The 13981-nt window shown below is 39.6% G+C and overlaps 1 pseudogene; it reads left to right on the top strand.

Moving 5' to 3' along the window:
* The first annotated feature begins 2110 nt into the window (after positions 1-2110).
* Positions 2111-13981, top strand: part of LOC134575205 (gastrula zinc finger protein XlCGF26.1-like) — a 100237-nt pseudogene continuing 88366 nt past the window's right edge.

The following is a 13981-nucleotide window of genomic DNA, read 5'->3' as shown; positions in this document are numbered from 1 at the left end:
TCCTCTATCCTGGAGACAATGGAGAAGCTGATTTAATTATATCCAGGGACAAACACAGCCTCCATTAAGCACATGTTACCAGCAACCACCAAAATACATAAAAATACATAACTCCTGTTATACTAAACAGAACCCCCACATTCAACCCATCCCCAGATGGCTTGGATCTGAGCGCTCAACATATCCAAACAGCGCTCAGATGCCACAAACACAGTTCAAACGCCATGGGGTTTAAGTTTCGTATGGGCTGATGAGAGGGCACATAATCCTGGGTCAGCCCAATAACCCACAGTATGCCCAAATACCGTGCATAAAGGGCCAAATCGCCCAGGGACCGTAGTCACAGGGTAAGAGGCGGGGAGGCGGGCAAGCAGCCCCCTCCAAAACACAGTGGCGAAGTGGCTTTCGCTACATAGAAAATACAGTTTTTACACAACATTCATAACTCCCAAAATATACATCACATTCGCATAAAAATACATATTCACAATCAATCCATTCGGGGGAACAACATACTAAAAAATCATACGAATTGGACCAGGGGTTCAAAAGTTAGTATAAATGTGCATTTGACCTTCTGGAAGCATGTTTTTTCCAGCTCAAACTAGTTCCCCAGAATCCTCTATCCTGGAGACAATGGAGAAGCTGATTTAATTATATCCAGGGACAAACACAGCCTCCATTAAGCACATGTTACCAGCAACCACCAAAATACATAAAAATACATAACTCCTGTTATACTAAACAGAACCCCCACATTCAACCCATCCCCAGATGGCTTGGATCTGAGCGCTCAACATATCCAAACAGCGCTCAGATGCCACAAACACAGTTCAAACGCCATGGGGTTTAAGTTTCGTATGGGCTGATGAGAGGGCCCATAATCCTGGGTCAGCCCAATAACCCACAGTATGCCCAAATACCGTGCATAAAGGGCCAAATCGCCCAGGGACCGTAGTCACAGGGTAAGAGGCGGGCAAGCAGCCCCCTCCAAAACACAGTGGCGAAGTGGCTTTCGCTACAACTGGTATGTGGGGTACTGTTATAGTCACGAGACAATGATAAATCAAAATACTGAGGGACAAATTCATATCAGGAATATGAAATGTCCTGGGAAAATTGAGTTCATCTTTGAAAGCACAAATAAAACTATAACCACTATATGGGCTCTGCATCTGATGAAGTGGCTAGACCAAACATCTCAAATCGCACCATTTGGAATACTCTGGGTTGCCTTCTTTTTGAAATGGTATGCCATAATGGTGGAAATGTTATTACCCAAGCTGCCATACAGATTTAACTCTGTAATCTTCCAAAACCCCATAAATCCTGTACATGGGGGGTACTCATAGAAACATAGAGTGCGACGGCAGATAAGAACCATTCGGCCCATCTGCTCCCTCGTTTTAAGTTGCAACACCCGGAGTGATTTCATATCTGTGCATTTGCCTGCAGGTCTCTGCTACGCTAGCTTGTACCTAGATGCTGTCAATACCGAATATGTTACCGTAAATGTGGCGTACAGTACCCGGCGCAATAACATATGTGTCACACTGCTCATCAGCATTTAACGTTCATGAGAGCAGCACCCATGACATACAAGCATAGTTAATGATTTTTATCTTGTCTGGTTAATCGTGTCTTAAGTGATCATCCTGCATACTTAGGGTACATATACTGCTTAACCCAGCCAAGCCAAATAAGCTAATCACATACATGCACAAGCTGGCAGTTTTCTAATTAATTTGTTGTGTTCTTCATTTATAATGCAACTAAGTTTTACTCGTACATAATTTATGACTGTTACAAAAAGAATGTGCGCAGTTTTGCATACATGCCACCATTGTACAGTTTAATGTTCATACTTGACTCACTGTCGCTGTTGGGGCAAAGTGAGAATGCCTGTAACCTTTAAAAAAAAATATGTGGTTGTGACGGACCCGCTGGCACTCCGACTGAGTACCTCCGCCAATCGATGCTCCTGATGTTCTGTGTAATGAGTGAAGTATAGGCTTATAGGAGAGATCCTTTAGTACATGTTTATTTATATGCAGGATTACATTGTTGTGAAGAGATCCGAGGATCCTACAATGCAGAGAAGCAGTCCCTGTGTGTTAAGAGGATCCTGCAAGACCCAGAGCTCCAGCCCGGTGTGTCCACCTCACTCACTGATACATGAGGGAAACAATGAGCAGAACATCCTGGAACTGACCAATCAGATCATCCACCTGCTGACTGGAGAGGTGAGGCTTCTGGGAATGGGACATCATAGAGTAAAACCAAGGGATGTGTCCGGATGGATACTGTATTAAGATGTTGGGATCTCACTGTCTGTTATTTCTTGTAGGTTTGGAAGCATTTAAAAAGGAAAAAGGAAACTTGCAAGAAACTGATGGAGAGTCACCACCCCCTCATCTCCTTGGGTGAGACGATGTTTAATCAGCAATGTGTTTGGTTATAGAGCAGATATCATTCACTTATATCATCAAACACCCGGTACACAGTGTGAGATCTGTAGTTATTGGTTATTATTTTGTAAGCTGCAGGAACAAAATGATTTGGTTTATTATCTTTTATATGGATCACAGAGATGATGTTCTACAAGTCACATGTGGTGGCCACTGAATGTTTGCAATTCCTCCCCTCCAGTTAGGCTGTTCTCTGAAGTCACTGGGATTTCTGGTGGATTTAGCTACTAGTTCAGTCATGGGGTATTCTTCCTGGACAGTGCTGCCCGTTTCAGGAAAGTTGAGGCCTACTGGACTAGAAGCCATTCTAGATTATCCAACCTCGGCAAGTTCTACTGCGTGATAGGTAGAAATTCACTTTGCAGATCAATGAAGACTTGCTTAATAGTATGTCACACATAGAAGTATAACTATACCAGCATTTTTAGAAAACAGTTAATTTATTAAACAAATCCTTAAAAAGTAAAAACAAATCACATGTTCATGTAAGACTCAGTAGAGATGCACAGCCGCTTACAAGATCAAGTGGTGAGTACTACGGTACGTGTACCCGCTACTCACAACCACGCTTAATCACGGAGAAATCTCCCATCAAAGTGTTGGCGTCTCTGCGGTCTGCCTTCTCATGTGCAGTTAGGTTGCGGTCCCAGCTCTACCAGCGCTCGCACGGTACTGTTCGTCTTTCCCTGCTGCCACAGCTGTTTAAGCTCTGCTCACCTGGGTATGTATTGCATCACGTCGTCAACGCTATTGGCCGAAAGAGGTCGGCTTCGTCAGGACGTTTGCAGCTAATTCAGCCCTTCCTTGTGCGGGGCTATATTAGGGCAAAGTTAACAATTTTCAATTGGTCAATTCTTGAAACCTTAATTTGCATATTCACCTCGGAGTCTCTATAGCAGTAGTGCTTTTTCCATAATGTCATTATATATACAGTCCATTCTGTTGCAACTCTAATAACCGTTATTAAACCGCTCCTAAATAATAGCTGGTAAATTTCATCCAGTATTGTTTGTGCTAAAATAAGCACATTAAATATCCATCATACACATTGATCATAATCCTACACAGTAACTGGTAAATTATCTGGAGTTTTGTTTGTGCAAAATAAGCCTATTAGTATTCCATCATACAAATCAGTCACAAGTAACATTCATTACACAAGAGTTTCCATAATATAAAATTCATAGGGGAAATAGTAAGGTTAGATACAGCATTATTATAGAACTTAATCATATAATCAAATCATAACAATCTTTAGTAATAGCACCCGTGGATAATAAAGTGTCACCATTCAAAAATCCCACCCTTAAAAAGTGTAGAAAAGGCTTCAATAAATACAGTATAAAATTACTAATCAGATCTGAGATGGACATTTGTGACAAATGGATATGCCATTACAGTGAAAATTCCATATAAAATCTATAAAAAATATATGCCAAAAGTGCTGAAAAATACACAACAAGTAAATAAATATAAGTATAAAAAATAAAAACAAATTAATTTAAAAAATGGCATATCTCAAAATCATTATTCAGTCTCTGTTTTTCCTAACCCCTCTCCAATTCTTTTTAACTTGCTGGATTCCTGTGAACTCTAATAGGGATGGATCTGAATTCTGGACTTCCTTAAAATGCAGAGACACTTGATGTTGTAAATATTGTCTCTGTGATAAGAACTCTCCTTCTGATCATCTGCTCGGTGGCATTTACATAGTTGTCTAGGTTGAAAAAATGACTAACGTCCATCAGGTTCAACTTAAGCCCATACCTTTATGCTGTTGATCCAAATTAAGGCAAAAAACAAAACAAGTGTAGCCTTTTCCAGTTATGCAACAAAGAGGGAAAAAAATCCTTCCTGACTCCGTAATGGCAATCAGAATTCTACTTGGATCAACAACCTGTTTACATACATGTCAATTATATCCTTGAATATTCTGTTTATAAAAAGGAAGCATTCAAGCCATCTATAGAATCTAATAACACAACCTCTTCAGGCTGAGAATCCCATAACTAATGTTTTCCATCCCCCTTACTAGTTTTTTTTTGTACGAAAGCACCTTAGTAGCTTATCCAATGGCAGACATGCATTGTTAGCTTGTGATCTATAATGGTTCCCAAGTCCTTTTCATCTAATGTTATCCCTAACTCATCACCATTTAATGTATAAGTAGCTTGGTGGTTCCTTATTCCAAAATGCATAAATAGAAAGGGTTTCTCCAACCCTTTTTTTCCTTTGAAAAATGTACTATTGACATTATTCTTTAACCCCCTTTCCTACCCACATGCTAAACGACACTCAAATAAACATTTTAAAATAAGTTTTTTGTTTTTTTTTTATTTTTATATATATAAATCTTTATTTTCATTTTTCCCTTTTTTTTTTTTTTTAAAAGTTCATTCAAATACAGATATAGCTTACATATTATATTTAGCATGGTACAAAAAGATACTTTGAAAATAATACAAAATACAATAATACAATACCATAGTGATACTAATAATAGTAATCAAATTAATGATGATGATTATAAATAACAAACGGACCATGCCTCTGATAGGCCTCTAGTGTTCTACTGTATCTACAGCCATACAAAAATACCATACATACAATGCATCCTGACCAAACATGCTTCCCATTCTCTCTACTGTCTACGCAAAGCTATCTCTGTGAGGGGGGCCGGGGGGGGGGGGGTTAGTAGTTCGTTAGTAAATCTAACCCAAGGGGCCCAGATTTCCTTATATTTTTCTTTTGAAATTTTAGCTATCCCGGCTTCCATGTTACATTGGTAATCAATCTGTGTGCATATATCCTGCCAGTTTAACGCACCCATATTTCTCCAGTTTCTAGCCATCACTATTTTTATTGCCATACAGATATGAATCCAAAGAATTTTTAGTTTTATATTACTTCTTGGAATATCAAAATGAAACAAGAACATTTGAGGTGTGATCTCAGTCCGAGTTTCAAACATACAATCTGCCAGTTTCGATAGTTATTTTCATAGGTTTCAACTCCTCACAGTCCCACCAGATGTGGGAGAATGAACCTAACTCCCTACCGCATCTCCAACAATCTGGCAGGAGTGTGGGTTGGAATCTATGAAGGCGAGTTGGCACCAGATACCAACGGTATACTAATTTGAAATACACTTCCTGTATATTTACCCCATGTATATATCTTTTTACTGCCTGTACTCCCGTCAACCAGTCCTCCAGCGGGGATAAAAAGTTAAGTTCTTGCTCCCATTTATACATTGCTGGCGCTTTATCTATCTGCCTTTGGCTTCTTACGAATTTGTTATATCTAGAGGCAATTTTTTTTTTATATTGAAATTCTACAAACTGGTCCATTAGGGAACTTTCCGAAAGGTCTTTTCCCATAGTAAAGGATTTTATTCTTAGATAGTTAAATATTTCCTTCGAAGGGAGATTATATTTATGTTGTAAGGTTGGAAATGGCAACATTTTATTATTATTTAAAAGTTCCGATATTCTTTTTACTCCACCATTTTCCCATTCTTGGATATTTATATCCTTTATATATAATTTTAGAATTGTTAATGGGGCATTTGTTGATATATATCTTGTTCCATATTTCTTTTTCAAGTACTTAACGATATAAATCATTAAGTTATTCATTGGGTTACTGGATCTTATATTTTTTAAAAATTCACTATCGCACCACCAGAGCAAAGATGGTTCCATGTCCCCAAGGTCTGATTTTTCAATATCTAACCAATTTGGTCTGGCCGTTGTGTAGTTATCACACTTAATTAGGTGGGCTACCATATTGTTCATATATATTTTCTGTATATCTGGGAAACAGATCCCCCCTTCTTTCCAGTCTCTCTGTAATATTTCCAATAAGACTCTAGGTCTCCTATCTTGCCAAATATAATTTGATAATTGCCTTTGAAAACCGCGTATCGTCTGGCATGGCACCCTCAGCGGGAGATTACTAAATAAAAATGTCAACTTAGGAAGGAGATAGAAATTTACTGCTTCGATCCTACCCAACCAAGAGAGTTCCAATCCCTGCCAATTTTTTAAGGTGTTCCTAAAATGAGTTGCAATATCCGTATAGTTAAGTTCTCCCGTTTCTCTGTAATCTAGAGAAAATTTTACCCCTAAATATTTTATGTTTCTTGTTTCCCAATCACAATTGAAATCTTTTTTAAGTTTATCTATACCTGGTCCACTTAAACCTTTTGTCAGAATTTGTGTTTTATTTATATTTATTTTATAGCCTGAGTGTATACCAAACACGTTAATAAGCCGAAATACGGCTGGGATAGAACTAATAGGGTCTGCTAGGGTCAGTAGAATATCGTCTGCATATAATGCAATCTTGTTCTCCATCTTATTCACTTTTAGCCCGCTGATATCTTCATTCTGTCTGATTGCGGCTGCCAATGGTTCTATGGAAAGGATATATAGCAGGGGTGCCAGAGGGCATCCCTGTCGAGTCCCGTTTCTAATAGGGAACCACTTAGATTGAAACATATATCCTGATACTTTGGCTTGAGGATCCTTATATAGCGCCATTGTACACTCCTTAAAGTAACCCTCGATGCCGAAGGCCCTCAGTACTTCCTCCATGTATTTCCAGTTAACCCGATCGAAAGCTTTTTCGGCATCGAGGGCAACCACCGCAAAAGGAGACAAGCTTTGGTCTGCATGATATAGGACATTCAGTAATTTCCTGATATTATCAGATGTGCCCCTACCCTCTACAAACCCGCTCTGGTCTTTATGTACAATGTTGGGTATGATTTGTTTTAGTCTATCGGCCAGAATTCTGGAGTATACTTTAATATCTAGATTGATAAGAGATATTGGTCTATAATTCAAAGTATACATAGGATCCTTTCCTATCTTAGGTATTGGTATTATAGAGGCCTGAAACAGTTCAGTTGGGATGGCTTTATGATTAGCAATATCTTCAAATGTTCTTAAAATATATGGAGATATAATATCACTTAATTTCTTATAGAAGATTGAAGAAAAGCCATCTGGACCTGGTGCTTTACCTGCTGTTAGTGCTTTAATTGTGTTACTGATCTCCTGAATAGAAAAGGGGGCGTTTAGTTGACTCAAATTCTCCGCTGATATTTTTGGTAGGGTCAATTTATCCAGAAACTGTTTTGTTTCCCCCTCAGATGGCTCGTTAAATTTTATGTTATATAAGCTTTTATAATAGTCTTCAAATGCCTTAGCTATTTGAGTTGGAGAAATCATTTTTTTACTTCCAACTGTTATATAATTTATAGATTGAAGTTTATTCTTATTTTTTAATTTGTTTGAAAGGCTTTTCCCTGTTTTATTATTTCCATAATACCATCTCTGTTTTAGAGTTAACATAGCTTTATTGATCTTTTCTTGGGTTCTTACTAAGATTTTTGCCCTAATCTCTTTGATATCCTCCAGAATCTTATAATCTATGGTGAGTTTATGTAATCGTTCTTGTTTTGCCAAATCGATATAAAGTTCGTTAAGCTCCTTTCCTTTTGTTTTTTTTATAATGGCACCCATTTTTATGAGACATCCTCTCATATACGATTTAAAGGTACACCATAGCATGGCATTGGAGACATCCCCTGTATCATTGCTTTCAAAAAATTCTCTGGTCTGAGTGCGTAATACCTCTACATTTGTTTCTGATTTTAATAGATTTTCATTAAGTCTCCATTTATCTCTACTTTTGTATTCGGGGTTATTTTTTATAGCTAAACTTACAGGTGCATGGTCGGACCATGTGATAGGTCCAATTGACACTTTTTTAATTCGCTCCAAACTTTCAGGTTTCACCAAAAAATAATCGATTCTGGTATATGTCTGGTGGACATTTGAAAAAAAAGTGTAATCTCTCGCTTCTGGATTAGACGTTCTCCAGGCATCAAATAAACTATTTTTTGCCAAAATGGTCTGCATCATTGATAGGCCTTTTCTTTGCTTAACTTCTGTGTAAACTGACTTAATTCTATTCCTATCTATTTTATCATCTATGATGCAGTTAAAGTCCCCCCCGATGATTAGGCTACCAGACGATACGCGATCAATCTTTTGAATCAAATTTCCCAAGAATCTATATGGTGATTGATTTGGAGCATAAACGTTTACTAAAGTATACAAAATGTCATTAATTCGGACTATCACTATAAGAAACCTGCCCCCAGGGTCCGTCTCCTCATGTATCAGCTCGTATTTCAAGCTACTTGAAAAGAAGATTGCCACCCCTCTTTTTTTTTTTTTTTTTCCCAGCCAAATTAGATCTATGGACTACTGAAAATTTTTTATACTTCCATAAATTGGACGTAGAGTTAACCCAATGTGTCTCTTGAACAAACCCAATATCTGTTTTACTGTCAGTAAATAGTTTATACAGATAGCCTCTTTTCTGTCCGGAATTTAAGCCCCTTGCGTTAATAGATAGGATGTTTAATGACATCCTACCACAACTCCCCCCACACCCTCTTCCCCTCTAAGCTCCCCTTCCGATAGCATCCAACACACAGATTCTCTCATACCTTCTCCAGTCGGCTCCATGAACTTAAGCCTCATGGAGAAGCTCATCCTCAAACTTACTCTTATAACATTCATTCCGTAATATGAAGTTCTATATATAGTCTTCATATTTGACCCTGCTGCCGTCGCAGGACACTGGACCAGGAAAGTGTGCGGTTAATGTCCTATATTTTTCTTTCCTCTCAGCTCTCTTCTCTCTTTTCTTCCCTATTACCTAGGAATTACGATATTGTTTCCCTTATCCTTCATATACAGTTTCCTTCCAGGATGACTATTGTTCTGTCTAAAACAGCCTCTTCTAAACTCATATGTTAATAATCAAATTAATGTCTATTTCCACCCTTTTATATTTTCCCTTCTCTTTACCTTGCCTTACCCTCCCTTTGAAAGTCCCCTTTCTCTTTACCTTACCTTCCCTTTTATACAGTCTTCATACATTATTTGTTAAACTTATACTTATTGTGAGCTTGCATATCATTATTTCATAGAGTCCCATAAGTGCCACTTCATACAATATTTACTGTGTTTATAATTATTATAGGGATCAATTTCATTTTGTGCGCATACATTAAATTGTGCATCTATATTTCATTTTGTGCGCATACATTAAGTTAAACATCTATATAAATTATACTTTGCACTCATTCTCCAGGTGTATATCAACATTTTTTTCTTTTTAAACATTTAAGTGTTGTTTGTTCGCCTATTCTATACCGTGTACTTCTATATTAAATTATGTGGCTATATATGTGCAGATTATCCTTTTAATCTCTGTATTATATTTTGTGCGCATTAAATTATGCATCTATATAAATTATACTTTGACTCACTCCAAGTGTATACCAACATTTTTTCTCCCCTTCTCTTTCTTCCTTCTCTCCTTTTCCCTCCTCTTTCCCCTTAAACATTTAGGTGTTATTTCTTATATTTGTATATACTATAAACCACAAAATTTTTCTCCAATTATTCACCGTGTCCTTCTACGTTAGATTATGTGACTAAATATGTGCAAATTATCGTTTTAATCTCTGTATTTGTGTCCCTCTGGAGACATTTCTATCTATGCAGATTCCTATATCAGAGAAAAAAAAAAAAAAAAAAAAAAAAACACATTTCTTTTTAAACTACTGGGTGAGTTTCAGGGATATCATCTTCTGTTTTAATGCCATATTGTCTCTGAAGATGTATGTTTGATCTTTATAAAAGATCATGATTGCCGTCGGGAATAGCCACTTATATCTTATCTCTAAGTTCCTGAGGATTGCTGTTTCCTCAGAGAAAGTTCTTCTTATTTGTCTGGTTTTTTGAGATAAGTCCTGAAATACTTTTAAGTGTCTCCATTCTTCCGTGTCTAAACTCCCTTTTCTAATCTTCTGCATTATTTGGTTTTTTATCCAGAAGTTAGAGAAGCAGATCATAACCTCTCTTGGGTAGGACTTATCAATTCCCTTTGGTCTGGGTATTCTGTGGAATCTTTCGAAGGTTTCTGGACTCATCGTCTGCCGGGATAAAATTTTTGAGAAGAGGCTATCCAGATATACATGTAGATCTTCCTGTGTAATTGATTCTGGTATGCCTCTAACTCTAATGTTCTTCCTCCTGGAGCGGTCTTCTAAGTCTGTTGCTTTGATCTCGATGTCGTGCAGTCTCTTCTCTAGTTGAAAGTGAGATAATTTAATTTGATCTTGTTCCTCTTGTACTTTTTGTAATATGGTTGCCTGGTTTGAGAATTTCTCGGAGAGGATAACAATTTCTGCTCTAATATCTTTGGTGTTATTTTCAATATCTATTTTGATATTTTTATAAAGGTTGTCCAACATTTGCGATAGAAGTTGTTGCGTTTTCTTGTAGATGCAAAAAGTCATCCTCTGATGTATTTAATTTTTGTTGTTGTACGGAGAGCTGTGTATTTTCTAAGGGTAGAGATTTTCGTTGTCGCTCTAATTCTGTGGGTGCCACTTTAGGTGAATAGAATGCGCCAATTGTTGCCTTCTTTTTCTCCATGTTTTGTATTTTCTCTTTTTTAGGAGCCATATGTGATGTTAAAACTTTTGATTGGAGATTTAAAATTTATCACCGTAATAGGCTCTTGTCTATATCTTTGGCACAAATCTTTGCCCCTTTTTGCTAGAAAGGCTTGGTGTTAACTCCGCTAGCTTTTTTTTTTTCCCCTTTCTCCCCCTTTTTCTTTTTGTAAAGGGGGTCAGAAGCTCTCACCTTCACCCCTTTCTCTCCTTTTCCCCTTTTTTTTTATTTTCTCTCCCTTTTCTCTTAAACAGCTGTCACTTTAAATATCCCTTATTTAGTCAAGTGTAGAGATAGTCCAGATCGGACAAAGAGAGGAATATAGGTATATAATAATTGGTAATTACTCACAGGTATTTTTCTGTATGCTCTGGGTTCGCCTGCTGTTCCAGCTGAGCATGTACAAAATCGATTTTTTCTGATAAACTGTGGAACTGAGAGTTGTAGCATCGGTTCATATGGCAGCTTTACTGTGGCTGTGGCTGTGGCTGTGGCTATGGCTTTGTATCAGCTCTGTATATCAGCTGTCAGCTTTGTGCCGGTTGTAGCAGCGGTAACGGTCATATATCGGTTATATAACCCGTCAGCCAGTGTAGCTGATCGGGTGGCCCCGAAAGACTGTCAGCTGCTGGGCTGCTCAGATGCTGAGTCGCGGTCTTTACACCGCTACCTTCGCCGCTTCCTTCTCCGCTATTTTCAGAGCTCTGCCTGGCGTCCTCGTCCGCGCTGCCTCGCTTGCCTCACCGCAGCACTTCCTGGTCCGTGGATGCGAGCGCACGCACCTACGTCATGCTCCGCCTCCTTGACACATTCACAGAATGTTTATTTTTTATTTTTTAGTTCTGAGCCCCGGACAATAGTGCAGGCTCCTTATATAGGCACATAACTCCTCCCATATTAGGCTCCACCCGCACATTCTCTTAACCAATCAACACAAATAAGAATTAACTTCCTGTTTGACCGCATGGCCTGTCCAGCACAATGGAGGAGGGGAATACTATATCCTGTATTCTTGCACATGCTCCGTACACTACTGATCGTATCTTGCCTCGTGCAACCAACTGATCGATACGTCAGCATATGCACGTACACATGCCACGTGGTAATCTCGGCCTACTAAATTTATTTTTACCGAGATTCCACCACAGTCTAGGTTGAAAAAATGACTAAAGTCCATCAAGTTCAACCCTGAAGCCAATACTTTTATGCTGTTAATCCAAAAACAAAACAAGTGTAGCCTTTTCAAGTTATGCCACAGAGGGAAAAAAATCCTTCCTGACTCCGTAATGGCAATCAGAATTCTACTTGGATCAACAACCTGTGTACATACATGTCAATTATATCCTTGAATATTCTGTTCATAAAAAGGAAGCATTCAAGCCATCTATAGAATCTGATAACACAACCTCTTCAGGCTGAGAATCCCATAACTAATGTTTTCCATCCCCCTTACTAGTTTTTTTTTGTACGAAAGCATCTTAGTAGCTTATTCCAACGGCAGACATGCATTGCTAGTTTGTGATCTATAATGGTTCATTTAATGTTATCCCTAACTCAACACCATTTAATGTATAAGTTGCTTGGTGGTTCCTTATTCCAAAATGCATAAATAGAAAGGGTTTCTCCAGCCCTTTTTTCCCTTTGAATAATGTACTATTGACATTATTCTTTAACCCCCTTTCCTACACACATGCTAAACGACACTCAAAAGCACATTTTAAAATAAGTTTTACTTAGCTTAGCCAGGGGCTGGATTAAGCTATTTGTGATTTAGGGGGCTCAACCCAAATACCAAGGATATTTATAGTATGGATAACTGTGCAGTAGTAACTTGAGGGAAAACTAAAGTTTTACACCAGGGGAGTCACTCATATCCTTAAATTACAGAGCAAATTGTCAGAAACAAAAGGTGGCTCAGCGGGGCGGGGCCTGACCGTCAAGATGGTCGGACGTGCACTCTCACTGCTCTGACATCCCGGCCCATAAACATCGCCTAAGCGAAAATCTGCCTGCTGAGAATAACCCACCGAGACCCGGGGGCCGGTCCACTTCCGAGGGGGCACACATCGACACCCAAATCTTGCAATTGACCCTGACGGAACCGCGGATAGGCCCGACGGCCTAATCTGAAGCGATACGCACGCGGATAACGCGGGAGAGACGGCCGCTCTCCCTCGGCCACAGTGCCTTTCAGCATGGGACCCTGTTCCCCCCCTCCTATAGACCGGTGGGGGTCATCCCGGACCACTACGCCCCGCAGCAGAAATCAAAGCAGGCCCCAGCTGGTTTACCAAGAAAAAGATGTAGGGATGGTGAGCCTCCCAAGATGGCGGACGCACCCGAACGAACCTCACCAACGCAAGCACAGCATGGAGGCCAGATGCAAGCAGGTACTCACCTACAGACTGCTGACAAACACGAGACAAAAGGCCAGACCATAAATACACGACTTACCCCCAGCAAATGGGCAATTGACTTTCAAACCAGATTTGAGGCCATATGCAAGCGGTTCTAGACTAGAGATCAAACAACAGCCTCCAAAGTCACCAACGGGCGGCACCACAGCTAACTCACCCACACAAGACAAGCAGACAGAGCCCCTCGCCCTAAAGAACAACAGACCAGGGTGCAACTGAGGGGGTCCCAAACTGGGCCCAGAGCCACACGGGGTGTGAACAAAACACGCCACCCTCACTGGCAAAAGCGTACAAAGCACCAACTGAAGCACCGGAGTGGGACCCTATGCAGCCACACACCACAACAAACACCTCAGCCACATAAGCAGAAGGCTGCAGGGGGCAAACCACTGTCACCTCACAGCGCCCACAGCACCAGCTCTCCCAGAAAGACACAAGACCTCGGGCGCAAGGTGGTAGACAACCAGCTACCCAGCGACCCCAAGCGGGGGAAGCACCACACACACACCGCGCAACGCTGTGCCTCTCAACGGACTGAGTCCAAGAG

This window comes from Pelobates fuscus, chromosome 10 (assembly GCF_036172605.1).
Source record: "Pelobates fuscus isolate aPelFus1 chromosome 10, aPelFus1.pri, whole genome shotgun sequence".
Classification (NCBI taxonomy): Eukaryota; Metazoa; Chordata; class Amphibia; order Anura; family Pelobatidae; genus Pelobates; species Pelobates fuscus.
Note: the sequence above shows the minus strand (reverse complement) of the source record. Positions and strands in the feature narration are given on the sequence as shown.